Below are 14,502 nucleotides of genomic sequence, written 5' to 3'. Positions count from 1 at the left end.
AGCAAGGTGGATAAGGACTTGCTACGACGAAAATCTTGTGACGACAAGTATGGTACGATGGTAACGACAGCGCGCGATAGCAATAGCGGTGCGTAACGGTGACAATAGAGATGTACGGTAGCAACGTTGGTGCTTTAAAAATCTTCTTGTGGTGGCAATAGGTGATTTTGACAAAAAAAAAGAAAAATTAGGGTTTCTTTCGGGTTTTGAGGCTAGTGGCACAAGAGGGAGATTTAGGGATTTTTAGGGTTAAGCAAATTGCTTTGAGGGACATAAAAATAGTATAACGAAGATGAGTTTATATAGGGAAGAATTAGGGCAACATGTAGTGAAATTTTAGTTATATTAGGGTTACTTGGGCGGTAAGTAATGGGAGTGGCAGCAAATTATGGATTTTTTTCGTCCTTTTTATTGTCTTAGGCCTCAAACTCAGACTGTATTTACAAACTTACTAACAAAAAAAAAAACTAATTAGTACTTGGACCAAATTTGACCCTTTTTATTAACATAAAAATTTATAATTCAAACAAAACAAATGAAACTCACAAATTTTAAATCTTAATTAGAAAATTTCTTCTTAACAAATTACATTAAATCTATTCCCATAAAGGTTGGAGGGGTTACAGCAGTCCCGTTTAAGTTCCAATCTCCTTAGACAAAATTAATTAAATGTAATAAGTTAAGAAAATAAGTTCTAATTATTTATTTATTTACAAAATGCATTCATGAAAAATCAAGGGTCTGTTAATTTGAATGAGGATTCAACTCGCTCAACTTCACCATCCCAGTGGTGTTTGAGACGTTGACCATTAACTTTAAACGTACCTTCGTAATTGTCGTATAATTTAATAGCTCCATAAGGATAAACTTGGTAGATGGTATAAGGTCTTTTCTATCGGGATTTAAGCTTTCTAGGAAATAACTTCAACCTTGAATTAAAGAACAAAACCTTTTGACTTTCTTTAAACTCGCGAGGTTGTATATGACTATCATGTCATCTCTTTGATCTTTCTTTACACATTTTGGCATTCTTATAGGAAAACAGTCTCTACTCTTCCAACTCATCAAGTTGTAACATCCTGCTCTCACCGGCTTGCTTAAGATCAAAGTTCAACTGCTTCAAAGCCCAGTGAACTCTATTCTCCAACTCTAATGGCAAATGACATGCCTTTCCAAAGACTAACAGATAAGGAGTCATTCCTAACGGTGCCTTAAATGCTGTTCGATAGGCCCATGATGTATCATCGAGCCTTTAAGACCAATCTTTTTTGCTAGAGCGTACTACCCTTTCAAGGATACTGTTGATTTCACGGTTCATTCTTTCAACTTGCCCAGTAGACTGGGGGTGATAGGCAGTAGCAATCTTGTGCTTCACATCATATTTTTCAAGCAACCACTTAAGTCATTTGTTTACAAAGTGAGAACCTTTATCACTAATAATAGCTCTTGGTGTCCCAAATCGTGTAAACACATGCTTATGTAGGAATCGCATGACTACCTTAGCATCATTTGTAGGGTATGTTTCAGCTTCAACCCACTTGGATACATAGTCCACAACAACTAAGATGTATTTGTTCCCATACGAAGAAGGAAACAGGCCTAAGAAGTCAATGCCCCATACGTCGAATAATTCAACCTCCAAAATGTTTGTTAAGGGCATCTCATTCCTCCTTGATATATTTTCGATCCTTTGGTGTTTATCACAGTTCTTCACATAAGCATAAGCATCTTTAAATAGTGTCGGCCAAAAGAAACCTGCTTGCAAAATCTTTGTTACAGTACGTGAACCACCAAAGTGTCACCCTCTTGGAGATGATCTCAGCAATCTCACTTTTAGCTACACACTTTCGGATTATATTATCTACACATTGTTTAAATAAAAACGAATCCTCTTAAAAAAAATACTGACTATCATGAAGGAATTTTTTCCTTTGTTGGTATGTTATTTCTCGAGTAATTATTCCACATGCAAGATAATTGGCAAAATCAACAAACCAAGGTGTTTCATGAATTCGACTTACCTCAAATAAGTGTTCATCTGGGAAATTCTCATTGATAGGTACACATGATCGAGTTACCTCATCTTGCTCCAACCTCGACAGATGATCAACTATTTAATTTTAGACACCTTTTCTATCTTGGATCTCAAGGTCAAATTATTGGAGTAAAAGTAACCAACGAATTAGCCTCAGTTTTGTATTTTTCTTCATGAGCAAGTATTTAATGGCCGCATGGTCAGCAAATACTGTAACTTTGGTACATTTAAGATATGAGCGGAATTTTTTAAAAGCAAAAACTATAGAAAAGAGTTCCTTTTTAGTTATCGTATAATTGAGTTGGGCTTCCATCAAAGTTCTACTTGCATAGTAAATAGGGTGAAACACTTTGTTTCTTTTTTGACCCATCATAGCTCAAACGACATAATCATTTGCATCGCACATCAACTTAAAAAGTGAGCTCCAATCAGGTGTAACAATTATTGGGGCTGAGATTAACCTTTTTTTAGATATTCAAAAGCTTCCAAACATGCTTTGTTGAAATCAAACACTATATCTTTCTCTAACAATAAACACAATGGTTTAAAAATTTTCGAGAAATCTTTGATAAACCTTCGGTAAAAATAGACATGGCCTAAGAAACTTCTGACTCCTTTCACATTAATTAGGGCCGGTAATCTATCAATTACATCCACCTTTTCTTTTTCGACTTCAAACCCTCTCTTTGAAATTTTATGCCCTAAGACAATCCCTTCCTTAACCATAAAATGGCATTTTTCCCAGTTAATGAGAATATTCGTCTCTTCGCATCTCTTTAATACCTTAGCCGAATTATTCAAACAAATATCATAAGTGTTACCAAAAATCAAAAAATCATCCATGAAAACCTCAACAAAATTTTCTACCATAATAGTGAATATTACCAACATGCATTGTTGAAATGTTGCAGGTACATTGAATAAACCAAAAGGCATTCACCTATAAGCAAATGTATTGTATGGATAAGTAAATGTTGTTTTATGTTGGTCCACCGGAGCTACAACTATTTGGTTATATCGTAAATAGCCATATAAAAAATAATAGAATTTATTACCTGCCAGTCAAGCTAACATCTGATCCATAAAAGGCAACGGAAAATAGTCCTTCCGAGTGGCTTTATTCAACTTCTTGTAATCAATACAAATTCTCCAACCAGTAACAGTTCTCGTTGGAATCAACTCGTTACACTTATTTTCAGCAATCATGATTCCACCTTTCTTTAGCACACACTACACCAGACTTACCCACGAACTATCTGAAATAGGATAGATGATCCATGCATCTAACCATTTGATCACTTCCTTTCTCACAACTTCTTTCTTAATAGGATTGAACCTCCTTTACCCATCAATTCGAGCTCTTTCACCTTCTTCTAAAATAGTTTTATGCGTGGAAAAAGGACTTATACCTCGAATATCAGCTATGGTCTAACCAATTGCTTTCTTAAATTTCTTTAGAATAGTAATTAGTTACTCTTCTTGATTTTTCGTCAGTTCTACTGAAATAATCACAGGTAAAGTGGAATAATCACCTAAATAAGCGTATTTCAAATGGGAAGGAAGTACCTTTAGTTCGAGTTTAGGTGGTTCTTCAATTTACAACTTGGGTTGCAGAAATTCTCTAACTTCTAACTCCAACGGTTCAAACTGTGTGTATTGAATAAAATTTCTCGGATTGGCTTCCATCAAAGCCATGTTTTCTTCACCTTCTTCATCTTCAAAGGGTCAAGACCTAAGGCTTTCTTTAATAGATCCTCTTCAAAATTGCTTTCCATAGAAACTAAGGTTTCTATCTCTTCCATAATTGAACACTCTTCTGTCGGATTGAGAAATTTCATCGCTTTAAGAATGTTAAAGGTTACCTGATCGTCTTGAACTCGAATGGTGAGTTCACCTTTCTGCACATCAATTACCGTTCTTCCCGTCGCTAAGAAAGGTCTCCCAAGGATGATCGTCACTTCTTTTATCTGCTTCAAAATCTAAGATAATAAAATCAGTAAGAAAAATAAATTTATCGACTCTTACCAAAACATTATCGATCTTTCCCTTGGGATATGCTAAAGATCGATCCGCTAGCTGAAGCGTCACATTTGTAGGTTTTACTTCACCTATCCCTAACATTTTAAAAATAGACTTAGGAATCAAGTTGATACTCGCTCCTAAATCATACAAAGTTTTACCATAGTAAAATTCACCAATATTACAGGATATAGTAAAGCTTCCTGGGTCTTTCAATTTCGGTGGCAGTTTATTCTGCAATAATGCACTGCACTCCTTTTTCAAGACAACAGTCTCATACTCACTCAGTCGTTTCTTCATAGACATTATATCCTTCATAAACTTCACATAGTTTGGCATTTGTTCTAAAGCCTCCACCAACATAATATTGATGTGTAACTGCTTCAGAACATCCAAAAACTTCTTAAATTGCACATCCTGTTTCTGTTTATGTTTCTGCAATCTTTGCGGATATAGAGGTGATGGAACTTTTGGTTGAATCGGATAACTCTTCTGAGTAGGTAAATCTGCATCCAAAGAAGATATTAAAGTATCTGAATTCACTAAGTTAGGATTTTCTTTGGAAGTCTTTGCAGATTCTGACTCTTTTGGTGTAGGAATTTCAACAGCTAGTTGATTTTTCTCAACGGGCTTATCTTCAACATCAATCAATCGGGGTTCCATAATTTTACCATTTTGCAATGCCACTGCCTTGATATGTTCTTTACCCAAATTTCTTAGATTCTCAGTATTGCTCGACAAAGTTCCTTGCAGTCTATTACGAAGCTTTGTAGCTAACTGACCCATTTGGTTTTCCAAATTTTTCAATGTTACTGCTTGGCTTTGGATCAAAGCGTCATTCTTTGCAATGTACGCTTTCAGCAAGTTCTCCAAACTATTTGATGCCCCAGCTTAAGGTGGTTTTGAGGCTTGCTGATTAAACCCTTGAGATTGGTTGGGTCTATGCTGCAATAAGTTGTTGTTCGGTGCATTTCCTTGGTTGCTCCAAGAAAAATTAGGATGATTATGCCATGAAGGATTGTAGAAGTTGGACTGGGGTCCTTTTCCACTCCTATTTTGATGTTCGTTCCCCACATTGTACGCTAACTCGGGATTTGACAGACAATTCTCAAAAGAATGACCTTCCTTACAGTACACACAGGAAACTACTTCAAACAGATTTGGTGGCTGAGCTGAAAAATTATTAGCACTATTAGCGGTAAACTATTTTAACATAGAGGAAATAGATGATACCTGAGCTGATAACGAAGTGAGGGCGTCAACTTCATTAACTCTAGCTACATGTCTTCCTGAAGCTGTTCGATTTGTTGGCCATTGATAGTTATTACTTGTGATTCTCTCAATGATTTCATAAGCCTCATTATAAGATTTAGACAAAATTGCACCATTCGCAGAAGCATCTACCATCAATCTTGTATATGCATTGAGACCATTATAGAATGCCTCCAACTGGATACAATGAGGAATCCCATGATGAGAATACTTACGAAGTAACTCCTTGAATCATTCCCAAGCCTCATAGAAAGACTCGTCATCCAATTGCTGGAAAGTTGTGATCTCGTTCCTCAACTTAGCATTTTTGCTAGGCAGGAAATACTTAACCAAAAATCTCTCTACTAATTCTTGCCATGTAGATATGCAACTTGGTGGCAATGAATTAAGCCATGCTCGTGGTCAATCTCACAACAAGTACGAAAACAACTTCAACCTCAATGGGTCTTCAGTCATAACGGCTATCTTGAATGAATCACTCACCTCTATAAACAATCGAAGGTGGATATGTGGATCTTCCATGGGCATACCACTTTTGGAGCATTTGAAACATTACTGGCTTCAATTCAAATCTCAATATCTGGCCTTCTAATTCCTGGATTTAACTCACTGAAAAGTGGCACAACATATTGTCTGATGCATCGATCCCTATCATCGGCAATGAGGATGGGATTTAATTTCCAAGGTCTATCTCGACTTGTCTTTGAGTTGTTCATTCATGTCTTCTTTGTCTAAAAGTTAGCTCAATTTTAGGGTCTACAAGGTGCAAATAGATAATTCGATCTATGCTCATAAACACCTGAAAAGAAAATCACAAAATTAAAAAGAATAAGTTAATAATGTCAGAATAAACCAAATTGGAAGTAAATAATTTCACAAAAAAATGACTATGGCAACAGTTAACAATCCTCGACAATAGTGCCAAAAACTTGTAACGCGTAGGTTTGTGCAAGTGTACACAGTCATTATCAAGTAATAAGTAAGTATCGGGTTATCGTCTCCACAGAGATTGTATTTGTGTTAAATCACTTAATTGTAAAATCATATTAACAACTTGATAAATAAAAACACTATATGATTGAGAAGTGATGATTAAAATTAAATATATTAAACTAAATGCAACGATCCCCAATGCAAATTATCCTACATATGCAAACTATATGAATGAAATAGATTTTAGCAAAATTAAACACAATTTGCAACAATTATAACATAAATAAACTAGGAAAATTACTTTAATTAAACTCAATTTATTATCAACATGCTTAATAACATTCAGAAAAACATTCCATGGCAACTCGATCTTTCATGAGTTTGGAAACTACATTAGGTCCCCTCGGAATCCTTTACTTAGTAAATATGCATTTTACTGATCCTTATTTACAAAGGTTCTTAGCATTCATGTGAGGTAACAGGGACGTGTTAGGTTTGAAATAGTTTAATCATACAAATCTAACAACTATGCAGATAACAGAGCTTGGTTAGAGTTGTTATGCAACCTGCAATTTAATCGGGTTAGGATCTAAATTAAGCAAGCACATTTCAATTATGTGTCCACTAGCCGTCATCTAGTTAGGATCGCTCAGCTAATTCAGGTGCATTTCAATCACGTATGAACGAAATACAAACTTAATTTTAATTGAAAACATGATCAATTGAGGTATAAACATTATAAACATGAATATATTATTTAATCAAAGAAATCATCCTAGCTTAAATAAAATTAAGCTAAAATTGGTGTAATAAGAACAAAGAACACATAGCAAACATTTTCATATTAAATTAAAGAAAAGAAAGATTAAGCCCAAATCAAAGTGGCTGTCACCCAAGACTCTAACCGACGAGGCTCCTTCGCTTTGCTCCTTTGCTAATGGCTCTCTAAGGTAGCCGACCAAGGGCTCTTTAAAAGTATTAAGTGCTAAAATCTCTATGAAGAGGTGATGCTAGGCGTGGGGAATGAAAAATTCTCTATAAAGAGAATTGAGAGAAAAGAGAGAATGATGAGGGATGAAGGATGATTAGGAATGGTGAAATGAAGTCTTATTTATAGGTGAAAGGAGGAGAGTAGCTTGCTAAAAATAGAAAGGTTTAGTCTCTTCAAGCTTCTTCAATGAGTGGCTGGCCATGATTAGTGGATTTTGAGTTAAATTTTTCTTGATTTTTAAGTAATTTAAATGCCATAACAACTCAGGACTAAGACTCGGTCAAATGTAAATCTTTGGGCAAATCTCTAATTTTTTCAACATTGCAAGGACCTTGTGGAATTAAACTAAAAAGATGTGGAAAGCCATGTGTAGCTGAAATTGGGTTGACTTGGTCTTCAACTTGGACGGTTTTTGTAATCCAACAAGGCTATCAGACCTGTCCAAAATAAATCAACAAATTAAAAGACCAAAGAATAAAATAATTAATTAATTAAGACCCAAATTATTAATGAAATATTTTAAAATGAATTATTAAATATAATTTTATATTTTATTATTTAATTTAATCATGCATGGTCCATTTTATGTCTTAAAAATATAAATGTTCCAATAAATATAAGATAAGCCATTTTAAGCATGAAAACTATATAATAAAGCATAAAATCACAATTTAATAATTTATATGTCTTAATTTCATATTTTCACATATTTTATTAATTTATTAAACAATTACTTAGTTTTAACAACTAATTTAAGTAAAAAATATATATAGGAAAAATCCTATATATTTTTCAGTTCTGAGACCTCCAATTTTAAATTCCATATCTATTTGGTACCTTTAGCTACTAGAATTAAGCTTTTGCATTTTGTGCAATTTGATTCTTTTCATCAAATTAGACATGTAAACGATAAAATTTCTTGACGAAATTTTCCTACGATATTTCTATCATACTATGGACCATAAAATAATATTAAAATAAATTTTCTTCCGACCTCGGATTTGTGGCCTCGGAACCATTGTTTCGATTTCATTGAAAATGGGTTGTTACAACTTTTCCTCTTAAACGAATTTTCGTCCTTGAAATTCTTACCAGTAAAGAGGTTCAAATATTGTTTTCTCATAGTTTCCTCGGGTTCCCATGTAGCTTCTTTTATTCCATGCCGTTGCCAGAGGACTTTTACTAAAGCTACATTTTTATTTCTCAATTCATTCACGTATCATGCAAGAATTCTGATCAGTTCTTCATTGTATGTCATGTCAGGTTGAATTTCAACATCCGTCGAAGAAATAACATGTGAAGGGTCAGATCGATATCGTCGTAACATAGACACGTGAAAAACATTATGAATCTTTTCTAGTTTTGACGGTAAAGCTAATCGATACACAACAGGTCTGATTCTTTTTGTAATTTCATATGGTCCGATAAATCGTGGACTTAGCTTTCCTTTACAACCAAACCGAAGAACTTTCTTCCAAGGTGAAACTTTCAAAAATACCTTGTCACCAACTTGAAATTTTATCTCTTTACATTTAAGATCCGCATAAGATTTCTGACGATTTGAAGTTGGTTTCAAACTATTTCGAATCACTTTTACTTTTTCTTTAGTTTCACGAATAAAATCAACTCCATATCTTTTGCACACCAAGCTCAGTCCAATACAGCGGAGTTTGGCATCTGCGACCATACAAAGCCTCATACGGTGCCATCTTTATGCTTAACTGATAACTATTATTATATGAGAATTCAACTAATGACAAATATTTTTCCCAATTGCCTTCAAATTCTAAAACACAATACCATAGCATATCTTCAAGAATCTGGATTACACGCTCAGACTGACCATCAGTTTGAGGGTGAAATACGGTACTAGAATGTAATTGTGTACCCAGAGCTTCTTGTAACTTTTTCCAGAATCGTGATGTGAATCGCGGATCTTTATCTGAAATAATGGAGATTGGCACTCCATGAAGTCTGATAATCTCTTAAACAAATAACTCAGCCAATCTATCAAGTGAGAAATCCGTACGTACCAGAATAAAATTTACAGACTTTGTCAAACGATCGATGATAACCCAAATGACATCTTTCTTTTTTAGAGATAGGGGTAACCCCGATACAAAATCCATAGTAACTCTATCCAATTTTCATTCTGGTATCGTCACTAGCTGTAATAGTCTCGAAGATACTTGATGTTCAGCTTTAACTTGCTGACATATCAAACATCTAGATACAAAATCAAAATTATCACATTTCATTCTTGGCCACCAGTACATCTATTTCAAATCATTGTACATTTTATTACTTCCTGGATGAACAGGCATACTACCACTATGAGCTTCATGCAAAATTTTCTATATAAGATTTGAATTCTTCGGTACACAAATTCTATCTCTGAATTATAGACAATCATCAGGTCCTATCTGATTTTTGAATCAGAAATCGACTCACACTGTACCCATTTAGCTTGCAACTTATTATCATATTTCTAGGCTTCGCAGATTTGCTGTAGAAACATCAGTTTAGCTTTTAACTCTGCTAAAATTGAGCCATCATCAGACAATGACAATCAGGTATTCATCGCTCATAAAGTAAACAAATTCTTTCTACTCAGAGCATCTGCAACTACATTTGCTTTTCCCAGATGGTAATCAATAACTATGTCATAATCTTTCAACAAGTTGAGTCATCTACGCTGTCTCAGATTCAAATCTTTCTGCGACATCAGATACTTTAAGCTCTTATGATCAGTAAATATTTGACACTTTTCACCAAACAGATAGTTTCGCCAAATTTTTAAACAAAGACAATGGTTGCTAACTCTAAGTCATGTATTGGATAGTTCTTTTCATGTGACTTTAACTGTCTAGAAGCATAAGCTATTACTTTACCTTCCTGCATCAAAACACAGTTTAAACCATTCAAAGACGCATCATTGAAAATCACAAATTCTTAACCTAGTTCAGGCTGAACTAGAACTGATGCTTCGATCAATAGGACTTTCAACTGGTCAAAACTTTGCTGACATTTATTAGACCATTCAAATTTCACATCCTTCAGTAATAACCGTGTCATTACTGTAGCTATCATCAAAAACCCTTTTACAAATCTCCGATAATAACCAGCTAATCCCAGAAAACTTCTAACTTCAGATATGGTTTTTTGGTGGTTTCCAGATAACAATTGCTGAAATTTTATTCGAATCAACTCTGATGCCTTCTGCCGATACTATGTGTCTCAAAAACCAACTTCCCGAAGCCGAAATTCACATTAGCTAAATTTAGCATACAGTTGTTTTTCTCGCAATGTATGCAGAACAGTTCCCAGATGTTCAGCATGTTCAGTCTCATCTGGGGAATATACCAGAATATCATCAATAAATGCCACAATAAATCTATCCAAATATGGTTTAAAAATTCTATTCATCAAATACATAAATATTGTAGGTACATTAGTTAAACCAAACGGCATCACAAGGAATTCATAATGTTCGTACCTGGTTCTAAATGCTTTTTCTGACACATCAGAATCTTTAATTGCTAACTGATAATAACCAGAACGAAGATTAATCTTTGAAAACACTGTGACACCCTTTAATTGATCAAAAAAATCATCAATACGAGGTAGTGGATATTTATTCTTGATTGTAACTTTGTTGAGTTGTTAGTTATCAATGCATAATCTCAATGATCTGTCCTTTTTCTTAACAAAAGGAACTAGTGCACCTCAATGTGAAAAACTAGGTTGAGCAAAATCCTTATCAGTCAATTCTTGCAACTGTGCTTTCAATTCTTTTAACTCTATAGGAGTTATTCTGTATGGTGCTATCGATATCGGTGTTGTTCCTGGTATAAGATTTATAGCAAATTCGACCTCTCTGATCAGCAGTTATCCAGGTAACTCCTCTGGAAACACATTAGGATACTTACAAACCACTGGCACTGATTTAATCTTAGACTCGGACACTTTAGTATCCAATACATAAGCAACGTAAGCATTACAACCTTTTCAACATATTTTTGTGCTGACATAGCTAATATCACATTAGGCAGCTTATTTAATTTATCTAATTTAATATGAAGAATTTTACCATTCTAACATTTCAATATAATATGCTTTTGTTTACAATTTACCACGACATCATGCAAAGTTAACCAATCCATACCCAATATCACATCAAATTCATCAAACGGTAATAGCGTCAAATCAGCTAGGAAACAATAACCCCATATCGTTTACAAAAAATTCTTGCAAATTTTATCAACCATCTAGAGGGTCTGATATTTAACCACAAATTTAATGGACTCAACAGGAAAATATTTACTAGACATTAAATTCATCCAAATATATGAATAAGTCGAACCAGGATCAATTAAAATAGTTACATCAGTATCAATAAGAGAAAAAGTACCAGTAATAACATCTGGCGTAGAAGCATCTTTATGTGCATGAATAGTATATGTCGTAGCTGGTGCTCGTGCTTCAGATCTTACAGTGAAATCTTTCATCGTACCACGACTACCACTCACATTTCCAGGATTACGGGGTGGTCTACCTCTCGTAGCTGTGTTGCTTGGCCTTGAAGTTTCAATAATATCTTTTTCGGGTTTCTCTAGGCAATCTCTAAGATAATGGTCAAAGGAACCACATCTAAAACAAGCTCCACTCTTCATTCTACACTCACCAAAATGTAACTTATTACAGTACTTGCACTTGGGTTTGGAGTTTCTAACACTACCCGCACTTGCTACAAATGCAGCCTGAAATCTAGGACTGGAACGTTGAGTACCTCTATCTCTCCCAGAGTACCCTGCAGAAGTAGTAGAATGGTCATGATATTTTTTTGAATTCTTCGATGCCGAATGGTATGACTTTCCTATAAATCTTTTACTTAAAGTTCTGGCTTCAATATTAGCTTGTTTTTTTCTCTTTGCTTAGCTCCTCAGCTTTATAAGCTCAATCAACCAATACAACAAACTCTTTCAACTCAAGAATCCCGACCAATAATTTTATGTATTCATTTAAGCCATTTTCAAACCGCTTACACATTGCAGTTTCAGTCGGAATACATTCTCTAGTATATTTGCTCAATCGGAAAAATTCCTGTTCATATTTAGATACTGTCATATGACTCTATTTAATCTCCAAGAATTCTTGTAACACCCCTTACCCGTGTCCGAGGCTGGGACAGGATATGAGGCATTACCAGACTTAAACATACATAATCACATAAAATCAACCATAAAATTTTTTCCAAATTAAAATCATTCATAGATATGTATAACGTCCCTTAAACGGGCTTACGAGGCCCTATACATACATCAAAGATGATTCGGGACTAAACCAAAAACTTTAAAAACTTCTGGGAAAACTTAGAAAATTTCATCATGAAACAGGGTCACACGCCCATGCGGGTAGGCCTATGGTCACACACACCCGTGTGGCTTGGGACACGTCCGTGTCCTCAGCCTGTATAACTCTCTGTTTATGACGTCATCTCCAAATTAGGGGTACATGACCAAAGCACACGCCCATGTCCCAAGGCCATGTTCCTTACACAGCTGAGAAACACGACCGTGTCTTAGCCCGTGTGACCAATTCAAAGTTAAAGTACAAGATGCAGGGGACACACGGCCGGACTACACGCCCATGGAGGCAGGCCGTGTGTCACACACAGCTTAGACACACGCCCGTGTGTCTACCCGTGTGGACCTATTTTCCAAGCCATTTCCCACCCATAGTTGTACACATACACTTATACATCTCTATAACAATTAACATACTTAATTGAGCAATTATATATCCACAATCAAGGCTCAAGCATGACATCCTCACAACAATACATGCATGCACATAACATTTCTCTTATTCAAGTCCAAACTTACCAAAACACATATAATATATATAATTGGTTTACTTCTAATTTATCCATTTATGTAACACCCCGAACCCGAGACCGTTGCCAGTGTCGGACACGAGGGGCTAACAAGCCAAAACCACTTATGGCACCGACCAATTTGACATTCCCAGGCAAGCTGGAAAACTGCATCGCTGTCGCCTTAAAAAGCATATCTCGAGTTTCACAACTCGGAAACTGATTCCGTAAATTTTCCCTGAATTTAGACTCATATATCCATCCATGGATTTATTTCTAAAATTTTTTGTTGGGTTAATTGGTACAGTTTATTAGTTAAAGTCACCCATGTTACAGGGGTCGACTACACTGACCTTCGCGCGTTACAACTTGAATATCTCTCTGTACAGGGTTTCAATACTGATGCCATTTGTTTCTAATGAAACTAGACTCAAAAAGGAATCTGCACATATAAGGAATGACTTATAATTCATTCTGGATAATTTATGGTAAATTTTCAAAGCCGCGACAGGGAACCGAGAAACCGTTCTGGCCCTGTCTCACGAGAACTTTAATATCTCTCGGTATACTGTTCATATGATTGTTTCGTTACTTTCATATGAAAATAGACTCGTCAAGGTTCGATCACATAATTTATTCACTATTTAACACCATTCCTACAAATTTTGGTGATTTTCCACATCCACGTCACTGCAGCTGGCAGCATCTGTTTTTAAGGTAGGCTTTACCTATATTGTAGTTCCCATGAACCAACTATAGTCTAGTCATACTTAGGTCCACATATGATCATATTTAGCCATTCCAATGGCTGATCATGTGACCAACTCTCTCATTCCAAACCATAATCACATTATGAAACCAAATATAATTACAAACCACAAATGGTCTAATTCCATACTCCACTATTACGAACCATTTTCGCATGGCCGTACACATATACATCACAAGTACTTAAAACAACCGAGGGTAGTCCTATACATGCCATATCCGAACTCAACTAAAGGAGTACCAAAAGGGCTTTGATAGTGTGGTTGACTTCAACTTCTATGATCCCGAATCCGATCGCTAACGAGCAAAATTTATAAACAGAGAAACAAAGAAACGGAGTAAGCAATTTATGCTTAGTAAGTTTGAGCCATAATATACACACAACCAAAGCATAGCATTCAAGTAGCTAAACAATAATTCATATGCACAATTTCTCAAAGACATGCTTACTTCACAATCCCAACTCTTATATTCATACACAAATAACGGCCTAGTTAATGCCGATAGCTCATTTATCATTAGAGCGAATATTCATACGCACTTACTCATAGTGTGCAAAGCACACACAAAACATACCTTGTTGTTGGGAATTTCACAAGTGCATTAACT

The 14,502-nt window shown here is 35.3% G+C and overlaps 1 non-coding gene across 1 annotated transcript; it reads left to right on the top strand.

Annotated features, from left to right (window-relative positions):
• Positions 1 to 5,519: 5,519 nt before the first annotated feature.
• On the top strand, positions 5,520 to 5,626 carry LOC128286312 (small nucleolar RNA R71). Its single transcript, XR_008276855.1, has one exon. It is a non-coding gene; the product is annotated as a small nucleolar RNA R71 (small nucleolar RNA).
• Positions 5,627 to 14,502: the final 8,876 nt, after the last annotated feature.

This window comes from Gossypium arboreum, chromosome 12 (genome assembly GCF_025698485.1).
Source record: "Gossypium arboreum isolate Shixiya-1 chromosome 12, ASM2569848v2, whole genome shotgun sequence".
Taxonomy (NCBI): domain Eukaryota; kingdom Viridiplantae; phylum Streptophyta; class Magnoliopsida; order Malvales; family Malvaceae; genus Gossypium; species Gossypium arboreum.
This window is presented reverse-complemented; position numbering and strand designations above follow the sequence as displayed.